Source organism: Miniopterus schreibersii (assembly GCF_964146895.1).
Source record: "Miniopterus schreibersii genome assembly, chromosome: 3".
Lineage (NCBI taxonomy): Eukaryota > Metazoa > Chordata > Mammalia > Chiroptera > Miniopteridae > Miniopterus > Miniopterus schreibersii.
Genome location: NC_138103.1, coordinates 18,602,531 through 18,615,590, shown reverse-complemented (window position 1 = coordinate 18,615,590; position 13,060 = coordinate 18,602,531). Strand labels below are relative to the sequence as shown.

Genomic DNA, 13,060 nt, shown 5'->3' with positions numbered 1-13,060 from the left:
TACTAAGCTAGCCCGGCCGGGCGTGGCTCAGCAGTTGAGCGTTCACCTAGGATCCAGGTGATCGGGGTTCGATTCCCGGTCAGGGCACATGTCCAGGTTGCAGGCTAGATCCCCAGTGAGGGGCCTGCAGGAGACAGCCGATCAATGACTCTCTCATCATTGATGTTTCTATCTCTCCCTCTCCCTCTCCTTTCCTCTCTCTGAAATCAATAAAGATATATTTAAAAATAAAGTTTACTAAGATATCTGGTTTTCCTACACCAACTTCTATAGTCAGTATACGGACAACACTATGGGGGGGGGGGGGGAAGGACGGGCTTCCAATACACAGTCCATAATTTCCTATAGGAGCTACTCTTCTAAATATCTTTTCTAAAAGAAGTATTCGCCCATAGGAAACCATGCCTTTATATTAAATAACCACCCAAGTTTCCTATCTACATCAAACAACTGTTGTCACTGTCCATCCACATATTCAAGACACTCTTTACCATGTCATTCAGATCTCAAGACCAGGAACTTCAAATTTCTCCTGGAGATCCAGTTTTATTTTGGGAGTTTTCCCCCTAACAAACCCAAAAAACTATATTTCCCTCTTGGGTCTGGCTACTAGGAAGCTCACAGCCAAAAGTATGCCTCTAGTGAGTGTACGTGGCCACGTCCCAACCATGATGTGCCTTAACCTCCCTCTGATCTTCTCCTCCAGCCTGTATTTCTGCCTGTGCCAATTTACCTACCACTGGCCTCACTTTACTTTTTATCTGTTTTAATAGCTGCTTCGAATCCTCTTTCAGAAAAAGGTATGGTTGTTGGTTTCTTCCTTTAGCTAAAACTTGAACCCTAATACTTGTCAAGCTCTTTTCAAAGCCCTTACTGGCACTATCTCATTTAATCCTTTATGCACACCTGAGAAACGCATGTCACTGCCCCATTCTACTGGGGTATAAATAAAACACAAGAAGGAGTAAATGGGAGGAAAAATACATAGATAAATGGGTGGGTCTCCATTCCCTTATTCTCGGATGCCCAGGGAGAAAGCAGCCCGCCAAAGACCCTGAGGAAGAAATGGGGCCATGGGACCAATGCAGTCCTCAGATGGCAACACAGGAAATAAAAGCCCACAGCCCAAGTTTCACTTGAAACAAAGGCAAGGAATGAATTATGGGATCTCCTCTCGAGCCTCTATGTCAGACAGCAGAGCAGGAAACTAGGTTGGGACAAGTTGCCTATACAGTCCCAAGTAGCCTTCTAAACCCTAAGGCTTAAAATTGTGGAAATTGTCCTGGGCAGGACCAAAAGCTGGAGAGAAATAAAAAGCTTTTGTGGGGAGCTTCAAGGGGCAAGAATGTGGGGGGTGGGGTATAGTAGCTTCTATTGCAGTGACAGAGGCAGGATCCATGAACAGCGGCTATTACAGGCTCCTGGCTGGACGGATCCGAGTTCAAACTCAGCTCAGCCAGTTCCTGCCTGGTTATCTGGAGCAGGCTTCCCCTTTGCAGAATACCAAATGGGGAAAACGCCATATTCCCTGCAGGATGGCTGGAAGAGTAAATTAAACTTCCCGGCCTGGAGTAAGCACTGCACTGAATGCAGGGAGGTGGCTCAGGGTCCTGGATTTTAGAGCACACTCTCTACAGTCAGGACCCAGGTTCAAATCCTGAGTCTTCAGCTGGACAACTTGGGCAAGCTACCTTCCCTCTTTGAGCACCAACACCCATATCTATAAAATGGGATCTTAACAGTCACTGTCTCATACAAGTGTTGCAAGGATTCAATAATGTGTAAGTAAGGTGCTTAAACAATGCCCAAGCACATAGGAAGCGTTCATCAAGTGTTACTGATCACTATAAAGAGTGCCTTTCCCTTCAACAGAGGGTGAAGGAAAGGCAGGGACGAGGTAGCAGTGACCGCCAGATGTGCCCTGGTTCAACTGAACCCATTTTCAGGAGTGAGGCGATTTACTGAGCTCCTGTGTACCTTGACCTTGAGAAATAAAAAGGAATTTTTTAAAAGTGCTCTGTCCCCTAAGTCAGCAGACTAGATAACAGGATTTTCTGCAGATTCACACAAGACCATCATGGCTAACGTGGGAAATCAGACTGAGAAAGAGGTGCCACCTGGAGAAGACAGAGCAAGTGTCTACGTTCTGGGCTTTTAGGCACAACATGAGGGGATCCCAAATACTGCCTCTCTGACTTTGCAGCTGAAAACTGTATATTCCATGGGGAAAGAAAACGTGAAGGAAGCACTGTTTCCCAGGAAGTCCCAGAAAACTTAAGAATGTTCTGGCAAAGAACAGCCACAGTCGCTGTAAGGAGAGATCTCGGCCACAGGTTCGCCATGAAGGGGGCACGAGTCACACTGCAGAGAAGCCACAGAAACAGTGGTGACTGGCGCTGACCCCAACCACACCATCATGCTGGTGGAGCCCTTCCCTTCCACACTGCGCACTTCCAGCCCCGGGGACCACGCCCCTGTATTTGCATTGACACCAAAATGACTGAGGACACAAATAAAGCAGTATTTTGATGATACTGAGAATCTTAGGGGGGAAAAGCCATCGCAGAAATAAGGCTATCAGGCTGTCCCTTCTGCCTTCCCCATGCCGCCATCACAGAGCATTTGTGACAATGGTGGAAAAGGAAATGGTCCAAGAGCTGGTATCCCATCCCCCACCACCAAAAAAAAAAAAACAAAACACAACCACTGTTTCAACAGGCTTTACCTTTTTATACATTCAACTTTGCAGACTCTTCTTGGGCAGTAGAGTTGGTAGGTGATGTTTGGGTTGATTTCCATATATCACATAAATATTATATTTCTCCCAAGCCAGTGACACTCACTGGCAGTGGTGCTGCCTAACTTGCAATTTCTCTCCTGTCCCCAGCACCGCACATCCCACTGTCTGTTTAGCCTATCACTGTGATTTCTCCCTTTTCATTACCTGCCAGCACACACTGCAAGTGACACCAGAGCAGGGCTCCTGCCCGGCAGCCTCCACAGAGTCTGGCTGGGCTGGGTCTCCCTCTCCTCGGGCTGAAGGGCAAAGACCACCCATCACAAAATTGGTGCTTCAAGAGAAGCAAACAGCCAATCTGGTCAAGTCCACAGGAGAACATTAACTTCAACCGTAAGCAGTCAATATGGGATAAAGAACAGCATTTCGAATCACTGCAGGAAAGGTGGATTCGTCCATAAATGTTGCCAGGGCAAAAAACCATTTGGGGAATGAGAAACAAGACTTAAATCTCTGCTTCTACTATGTATCAAAATAAATTTCCAACAGAATAATTTAAATATGTGAAATGTAGCAATAAAAGCTCTATGAGTATGTGAACAAACACTTTTTCCATCTTGGGGCAGCAGAGGCCCTACTTAACATGAGCAAAGAACAAGTCCATTAAGGAAATAGTTTTTTCTTTTTTTTCTTTTTTTTAACTTCTGCACATCAAGGGCCAATCTAACAAATCTAACATCAGGGCAGCAAACAGGCAGCGCAGAAAGAACACAGGTTTTCTAATCAAATCCCAGATCCCTCACGACTCACCTCTACGACCCTGGGCAAATAACCATGTCTTTGCTTCTTGATTCTCTCAGCTGAAAAAATGGTGCTAATATTGCCAACCTCACAGGACAGGGCAGAGGTCGGCAACAGTTTTACTGGGACACAGCCATGCTCATTTGTTTTATACTATCTATGGCTGCTCTCATGCTACAATGGCAGAGCTGAGCTGAGCTGTGGTGACAGAGAGTGAGGGGCCTGCACAACCTAAAATATTTCCCATCTGGCCCTTTACAGGAAAGGTTTACCTACACCTGTCTTAGGAGAATACCCAGAAGCTCTTACCTCCTCCCCCCACTGCCGGCCCTCTCAAGTTCAGGTCTAGAGGTGGCTCTCTGTGGTGAGGCATGGAGCCTGCCAGACACTCGGGCCATTGGCGGGGCGACCAAGAGACTGTAGACCAGGCTTTAATAGATGGGGAACAACAGTTGAGCAGCTGCTGCCCTAGACACCGTGTCTCCCTCCCCACATCTTCAAAGACCCCCTCAGCCTTGCCTCTGCTCGCTCTGGCTGGCCCTGCTCAGCCTTCCTGCCTGGATCTTCTTCCTCCTGAGGAAGCTGCACCCAGGGCTCAACCACTGCCTCCACCCTGCAGATGCCCGAAGCTCCAGCCCATGTGCGCCACAGCCCCTCCACTGGCTCAGGCCTCCACCTGTCTCCTTTGCTCCTCTTGCTTCCTCTCCCACCACATCAAATCCACTCCCCTTCTCATGTGCCTCTGTGGCTTTGCACAGGCTGTTCCCAGCACCTGGAAGACCTGGCTGCCTCCCCTACTTAGAGCCTCCTTCAAGTTTCAGCTCAGATCACCTCTTCTGTGACACCTTTGCCCACTGGCCATGGCAGGTGTGTGAGCCACCAGGCCTGTCCCATCTTATTCATGGCCCTCCTCTGTCCCCAGAGGCCTCCAATTCCCACCCACCCCCAGCTGCAGTGAATGGGACCTAGAGGAGCCAAATGAGTCAAACTAAGCCAATCATACAGGGCCTTCCAGAAGTTTGGGATGGGCCAGGTCTATGTTAGAGACGGAGGAGGATGGGGGCAGATGCATGTCGCCCAAGAGCACAGTTCCATGTCACTCCACCAAGACCCACCTGCTGAAAGGCAGGCCGAGGACAGTTTGCTGAGGCTCTTCTATCACCAGATAGAGAGACCTGGCCAGTGACAAATGAGGTGCAGGCACAGAGCAGAAGCCCACCAAAGAGAGGAGTCAGTGAAACCTCTCAGGGCAGGCCCACCCAGCACAGAGAAAGGGCTGAGCTCAGAAAGTGGCTGGAGTCTTAAATGTCAAACGTGGCCACAGAGCCCTGCAGCCTGTCACCGGGGTCACACCACAGAGAAACCCAAACTCTGAAAAGAACCCCTATCGATTCAGTAAACTCGCCTTTGGCCGACTCGGCTTCTTGCTGTACAAATGTAGCCAAAACTGCTCTCTGAGGGTGACATGCTGGAACCACATGGGCACGGGAATAAGTAGGCCCAACATAGGAATGGCTATCCTGGCTCCCACCAGGCTCCCACCCTGGGGGCCCTCTCACACTCTCCGCCCTTATTACGTAAACCTGAGCAGGTCACGTGTCCTCACAGCTAAACAAGCCAAGGAGAGCTCACTGCACCCCTCCTTCCCCAGGCTCCCACCTACCACATATATGCCTGTTCATCTGCAGGCCTGGCTACCAAAGCCCCCACCCCCAAGCCTGTGAGTCCCTGGCCAAGGTGCACACAGAGACCTGAAAAATAAGTCAGGGCTGGATGAACGAGTGAGTTAACAAAGGACTGAATGACTGATACCCACTGGGAAAATGTGCCCTCGTCTCCAGGAACAGAGGGATGGGATGAACAGAAATGTCAGCTGCACTTAATAGTAAGTCCAAGGCCTCACCAGAGAATGCTAACCATCTGGTTCACAGCTGTAACTTCCCATTCCCAGTGACAGGGACTCAGACTCAAACTGAGCTTGTTTCCAACATGTCTTGGGAATAGACACACGGAAGGGAGGGGCAAATTCTCATATCACTACCATGGCCTAAAATGGACAAGCCTACAAACCAGTCCCCTCCTCCTTGGCACCCGCCATGTGAATCCTCAATTTCAAACGGGTCAGCAGACCAGGTACCAACCTCCAGCCCCCAAGAACCCAAACATAACAGGCACGTGCCACAGATAACCTTCACCCAGTCACGCAGTGATTATGGGCGGCAGAGGTTGCTATATAAAGTACTGAAGCAATGACGTTGAGGGAGGGGTGAGAGCCTTCCCACCTTCAGCTATTAAAGGCCCTCCAGGGGCAAATGATCTTGAAATAAACTGATCTTCAACTCCCCTTTCCAAATTAAACAGGAAGGAGACTGGATGAGAATGGTGGCTAGATGCGTACATCTGGATGTAGGAACGCAGGCGCGCACTCTCTCTGTCATATACATAGATCTGTGTAATAATTCTTTGGCTTTATATAGCATCTTTTTCCAAAGACCTCAAAAGAGCCTTTACAAACATTCCCCTGGGGCCCATCCTGTTACATTTAAAGAGAGAGCTCACCAGGGCACATGCACAGAAATAAAATCGTTCTTCTGTGGATATATACTTAACCTAGACCGTCGTTTTTCAAACTTAACATACTGCTTTTTTTCTTCCTTTTTCTGCCTACCCACTCTCTTTCCTTTTATCTCCAAGAGAATGGATAATCTATATTGAGGTCTAAGCATAACTTTTAAAACCAATCTTGGGCCATTCTAGTTTTTTGTTCTGTTTCTCTCTCCTGCCTGCCAGCACCCAATGGCCTATCCATCCAGGATTTCGACTTTGCAATTTGTTAGGATGAAAAGAAAAAAACGCCCCCCAAGAGATGTTCCCAAGAGCTTGGGCGGCCAGTGGCTCCCATTGTTGATTGTTTTCTGTATGCCCAACAAGGCAGAGGGCACTTTGAATACACAATCTCATTTAACTCTCACAGCATCCCGAGAAGCAAGAATCACTACTCCCATATGGACGGGAAACAGAGGCCCAGAGGAGGGAAGTGACTCCCCCACCCTACACAGCCAGAAGGCTGCAGGGCAAGGACCCACACTGGTCAGGCTCCCTGGAAAGCGTGTCCCAACCTGCAGGACATCAGGTTAGCCGTCCCCTCCCTGCTCCCAGCATGACCTCCAGCCTTGCTCTGTCCTCTTGGAAAATCAGCAATCTGATTCAACCTGCTCCCTGCACCCACCCCTCAGCTTTAAAACTACCGCTTCAAAGTGATCTGGAAAGAAGAAGGAAAGGTTCAAAAAACCCATGGGAACAGGCTGAGAAATATAAGTAAGTCACAAGGGACAGAAGTTCCTTGTTAAGTTCTAGATTTTTATTAACTGTTTGTTTATAGTGACTTATAGTACAGACCTTAAGGCGGTGTCCCAAAAGCAAATTCAAACAGGGCCACACAAGTAATGACAGTGAGTGCAATGCAGTCCTCAGAGGGATGTGGGACAGTGGAAGAGGGGGGACGTGCCCTGCTAAGACAGCAGCCCCTGCCTCCACCCACTGTCCCACGAAAGGATGCAGTCCGCACTGCCCCCACTTCTCATTTGTCAAGAGAAGCCAGAATCCATGTTTTTAGACAAACTGATTTTAAAAGCTATTAACTAAAGTTCCTACCAGGCAGGCCCAGCCAATCCTGGCGATGGCCCAACACTCTGAGACCCCTCTGTCCTAAAGTTTGAGTTCCTGGCCACCAATCAGCTTGGAAATGTCAAGGTAAGCAGCGCACACATTTACAGCCACTTTTTAAAAATCAGTGTTCTGTCCCACATCAGAGAATGTCAAAAGTACAGAGTTGGAAAGTGCCTGAGGGGCTCTAATGGAAGCAGAGACCTCCAGGAGATGGAGAGAATGGGGAGTGATCAGACACCCCAGAGCAGCTCAAAGCGATTAACTCAGGGACCAAAAAGCTCTAAGCACCCCTGCCCTATCCCACTCAGAAAGGCCTAGAAAAAGACCTGGGTACATCAAATCGTCAGAAGGTTACTAGGAATAACCCAGGTGGGGGTATCTCTTGATTTCAGACAGTTCTACATATTTTATTTCTAGGAGTCTCTACATTTCTCTAAAATTAAAAAAAAATAATCAACACATCATTTAGCTTAAAGAGGTATCTCCAGAAGAACTAAAAACAGACACGGTTTCAGAGGTTGCTTCAGGGGAAGAAATAGAACTGGCTTCTCTGGCCAGTCAGAAGAGGGAAGGGGTGAGGGAGGGGTATAGTTGTGGTTTTTAAAAAAAAATGTATTGAGGTGAAATTCACATAACATAAAATTAATCATTTTAAAGTGAACATTCAGTGGCACTTAGTATATTCAATGTTATGCCACCACCACCTCGATCTAGTTCTGAAACAGTTCCTCACTCCACAGTGAAACCTCCTACCCAGTAAGCAGTTTCTCCCACGTTTTCCCCTCCCCCCCGACAACCACTATTCTACTTCTTGGCTCTGTGAAATCTCCTATTCCAGATATTTCACATAAATGGAATTGCAAAATATGCAACCTTTTATGTCTGGCTTCTTTCACTTAGCATAATATTTTCAAGTTTTACCCACGCTGTTGCATATACAACACTTTGTTCCTTATTACGGCTGAACACTCCATTATGGACAGACCACATTTTGTTCATTCATTCATCCGCTGATGGACACATGGGCTGTTTCTACCTTGTGGCAATTGTAACTAGTGCTGTCGTGAACACGTGTGTACACGTACCTGAGTCCCTATTTTTAACTCTTTTGGGTCTATACCTAGGAGTGGAATTGTGAGATCATACAGTAATTCCATTTCACTTTTCTTTTTAATTTATCTTTATTGTTCAAAGTATTACAGATGTCTCCTCCCCACTCCTTTTTACTTTTCAAAGAACTGCCCAACTGTTTTCCACAGTGAGGAAGTACAGTTGTTTAAAATCACTGCATCTCACAGAAGAGTTCAGAAACTTATGGTAGATGTCTATGTCCTCACCACCTGCATGGTCAATACTTATTATTTACCATATTCACTTTAAATCATTGCAGATTAAGTTGAAAAATAAATTTTGGAGAATGAGATAGAGTTGAGAGGAAAGGGGCAGAAGACAGCTGCTTCCTAAGAGGGATGCTACTGCGGGGTGTGGCAGGTGGTTTACTTACATCACACCCAAGCTTGCTCGCCTCTCCTTTATCGATGTGCAGAAAAGTGCTGGCCACATGCAAAAGGGTTTATAAAGAAAGTCCCACTGAGAAACATGTAACCCAAGAGTCTGGGTTAAGGTGACAAGTGGAATACAGGTGTTAGATAGTGCCAGATAAATGGGACACTGCGGAAAGCAGAGACTACCTACTCCTCATTGCAAAACAGCTAAATCAGTGGGCACCCATGGAGATGGTGCATTCTACAAAGGTGTTCACGTGGGCAGTAGTGAATAATGTAGGCAATCCCACTGCTGCCACAGTGATTCCACTTAGTAACTCCACCCACACACCCACATCTGACCCACCGGCCTGCGTTGTGCAGTAGGGGCCAGCAAAGAACAGCATGTCCTAGCCCACTGGGCCCCAACCCTGCCTGGGGTGTTACTGGCCTGGCTCCTAATGTCAGTGAATCAATAACCTCTAGGTAAAACTGACGAACCACTCTCTTCTTTGGGGTTGTGGTCAAGAATCCAATCCCTAACAGATAGGATTCCCAACTGAGAAGAAAACAACACTGCTAGCCCCACTCCTTCCCCTCTAGTTCCCAGATTCCACTGCCAGAATTCTCTGGTCCTATGACTTCAAAGAGTTGCAGAAATAAATCAAAAGCAGATCCTTCATAGAGAAGGATCTCTGGGGGCTGACCAGATCCCATCAGAATCCAGGACATCCATATGCCACCTTAATCAAGGGACAAGGGGCAGCCCCACCCATTCTGCCTAGAGCATCTTTTTTATGGGTGCAAGAACATTGCCCATGGTGCTGGATTACAGAGTGACGTCTCTGCTGAAGGAGGCAACTTTCCTGGCTTAAGCTTCTGGGAAAAGAAGAGCCTCTCTCCCCAATCTCACTTTCCAGGGTCTGGACCTGGCATAGCCTAGACAGAGTAAGACAGCACCCAGGCGGTCAGGAAGGTGGCCTCACCACACGAGAAGAAAGAGATGATGGCAGACGCCAATAGGGCAGTAGTTCCCCAGCCAGGCTGGGCTGCACATTAAAACCACCTAGGAAGGCTATTTTTTTTAATGCTCAGACTACATCACAGATAAGCTAACTCAATGTCCAGGTGGGATGGGCACCAGTTTTTTGTGTAAAGCTGCTCCATTGATTCAAAGATGCAACCAAGGTTGGGAAGCACAGCTGCAGGAGGCCCTGAGCTGACGATGACCCAGCACAGCAGCAGAGGCAGCAGCTACCACTCAAAAACTCCTACTGTGTGCCAGGCCCTGTCCAAAGAACGTTAAAGACATGACCTCAATCAATCCTCCCCAAAACCGCAAGGCCCATGCTGTCACTGTTCCTATTTTACAGATAAACAAGCTAAGGCTCAGAGAGGTTGGATAACCTGCTCAGGGTCAGAGCTAGGAAGCAAGGACAGCTGTCTTCTTCACCACTAGACGGCACAATCAGAGGGGTGAGCCTGTCCTTGGTCCCGATCAACAATGGTTCCTCTGAGAAGTTTACAGGTGTTTCCCCTTGGGGGGAAAGGTGACTGATACATGTACCCCAACACTCAGAAAAGCCTTATTAACTGTTCCAGTCTGGTCACAGATGTATTCATGAGAAGCAGAGAATCCACATCAGGGCTAGAGCACTAAAGGGGACACAGCACCCCCAGAGAAGACATGGGGTTTCAGTGTGACTGGTGAGCACACCAAAAGGGAAAAGCAGATGGAGAGAAAAGGGACAGAGCCCTGGGTTCTAGCTGCCCTGCTATACATGACAATTTTTCATCCACTGCCAACCTTGAAGGATAGGTATGGGTTTGGCTGTATTAAAGAAACCAGTGAGTTCCTTATTTCATGGAGCTGGTGGAAAAACTGTGAAGTTATAAATGACTTTCCTAATAGCAGCTGCTGGCAGGCATGTGCCATGTCCAGACGTTCGGTGAAATTCTGTGCATAAGTTGTCTCATTAAGCCCTCCAAACAACCCCATGAAGGAGGTGCCAGAATCAAACCCATTTTACAGATAAGAAAACTGAAAGATCAGAACAAAGGCCGTTTGACACAGGGACACAAAACCATAGTTACCATCTAATACTGTCTCCCCAACCCCATAGTGGGATCTCAGAAAGAGGCAGCCAGGGGTCCATGTGAGCTCTGTACTTTACCCCAAAAATCACCATGCTCAAGATGTTCATTGTCTTCAAAGTCTAAGCAGATTCCAGGCAAAGTCAGCTTGGCCACGGGTCATGGGCATGCTTTCAACCAGCTTCTCTTCATCACACTCTATGAACAGAGCCCTCAGGAGGGAGACCCAGAGACCATCCAATCCTGGGAACCCAGTGCTGCCTAAATGCACCGGTGCCCCTGGATGCTGGAAGTGTGAGAGCAAAAACACTCCTTTATTTTACTTAAGTGGGTTCCTGTCACCTGCAGCCAAATGAGCCATAACTCATGTGCTGCAACTTGGAACCTAAGCAGAGTTGGCAATGGAGTCAATGTGCCCAGCAAGGCGGGACTTATATAGGATGAGAAAATGACATTATAAGCAAAGATGTGTGATGTGAAGACAAGTAACCAATAAGGACTCCGGGTTCATGGCTGGCTCAGCTGCTAACTAGCAAGGTGCTTTAGGCGTTTCACACCCACTCTGGGTCTCAGATGTTCAGTCTGTAAAGCAGGAGGTTGGACAAGCTGGTCCTCTAGGATCCTTTTAGCTCTGAAATGCTGTGATTCATCAGGAGTAGCAAGTGAGCCTTTCTAGTTTCTAGCTCCTGCAAGCAAATATGGCATGTTAGGCGTCCCTGTCATCTGCTCCTATCCACTGGCTGGACAACCAGCAGAAATGTGATGATGACCTATCTAAAGCCCCCAGTCTGCCATGGCCCCAAGTCTGCGCCACCAACATCTGCTGCAATTGGCCTCTCCCACAGCAGGGTAGTGGGGTTAACTGATGGTAAGGAAGATTAATTGCATGTGAAATACCCATAAATAATTAGGACATCAGCTACACAGCTTCCTTCCCCCTCAGGCTGTGGAATCATATGTATGGGCAATTCTCAAACAGACCAACACACATGACCTGCAATTAATTAAAAGCACACAACCACTGCGAGAGCACAGGCAGATCTCACACCAGGCTGAGTGGCACCAACTCTGCTGTCCTGCTCTACACCTCAACACTTTGATGCCTGTTACACAGAACATGAGCTCCATGTCACCAAGATGAACTGGGTTCTAGTCCCAGCTCTGCTACTTAACTCCTGTGCAGCCCCGTGTACACTGCTTGCCCTCTCTGGTTCTCAGTTTCCCGTCTCTAAAATGGGCATGATAGCACTTACTGTCCACCTCCAAAATTATGGAGGCAATTCAAGGGGAGAGAAAGCATGAGGTACACATAAATGAAGGATGCAATGCTAATCCCTGGCTAAGCAATCAACCCTACAGTCACCTCAGTCATGAAAATCAGGGGAGGGAAGCAGAATGATGCATCCAAGTCTATGGTCAAGGCAAGCGAGGCCCAGAAAGGTGGAATGACAATGAAGAGACACAATGGAAATTGCTTGGCTCTCCTGATACTGAGCCCACTACGCTGTTCCTGAGCATCAAGTTTTCCATCACTGCCGCTGAGTGCCACAGGACTCCCTCCAGGTGCCCTGATTATTGAGAGCAGGGGCAATCTCTAACCTCAGACAAAATACATGAGGATTCCCTTCATCCAGTAGGAAGATGACGAGTCATTCAGCTGCTCCTCAGTGCAGGTAATGAAGATTCCTAAGCTACAAATAGGATATTTAGGCTCAGCCATGTGGTATGTGAGAACATGGGCCCCTTCCCAAGCTCCAACTTCCCCTCCCACCCTGTGGGCATATGATGAAGCCCATTTGTAAGAAGACTGAGACCTTGGGAGCCTGGTTAGCTATTTGGTCAAGAAACAGCCAAACAGCCCAGCCGGGTGTGGCTCAGCGGTTCAGCGTTGACCTAGGATGCAGGAGATTGCAGTTCAATTCCTGGTCAGGGCACATGCCCGGGTTGCGGGCTCAATCCCCAGTCGGGGGCCTGCAGGAGGCAGCCAATCAATGACTCTCTCATCATTGATGTTTCTCTCTCTCTCTCCTCCCTTCCTCTCTCTGAAATCAATAATGATATTTAAAAAAAGAAAGAAATGGCCAAACAAAAACTTCTCGAAGTGAGTCCAGATTGCAAACAGCTTGCATATTGATCTCACATGGCTTGTGTGGGAGCACGTCCCCCTGCATGCCCCATTTGCTTTGTTTTCTGTACTCTATATAATCCTCCACTGAGAAAGTCTGTATTGTGGAAAACATCAGTCAGCTGCCACTCGTACACAGGTAAGTCCTAA

At 47.8% G+C, this 13,060-nt stretch overlaps 1 protein-coding gene across 3 annotated transcripts in view; it reads right to left on the bottom strand.

Annotated features, from left to right (window-relative positions):
- The window catches only part of SNX29 (sorting nexin 29), a 456,832-nt gene that overhangs the window by 336,857 nt on the left and 106,915 nt on the right, over positions 1 to 13,060 (bottom strand). The gene's annotated exons all lie outside the window — the stretch shown is intronic.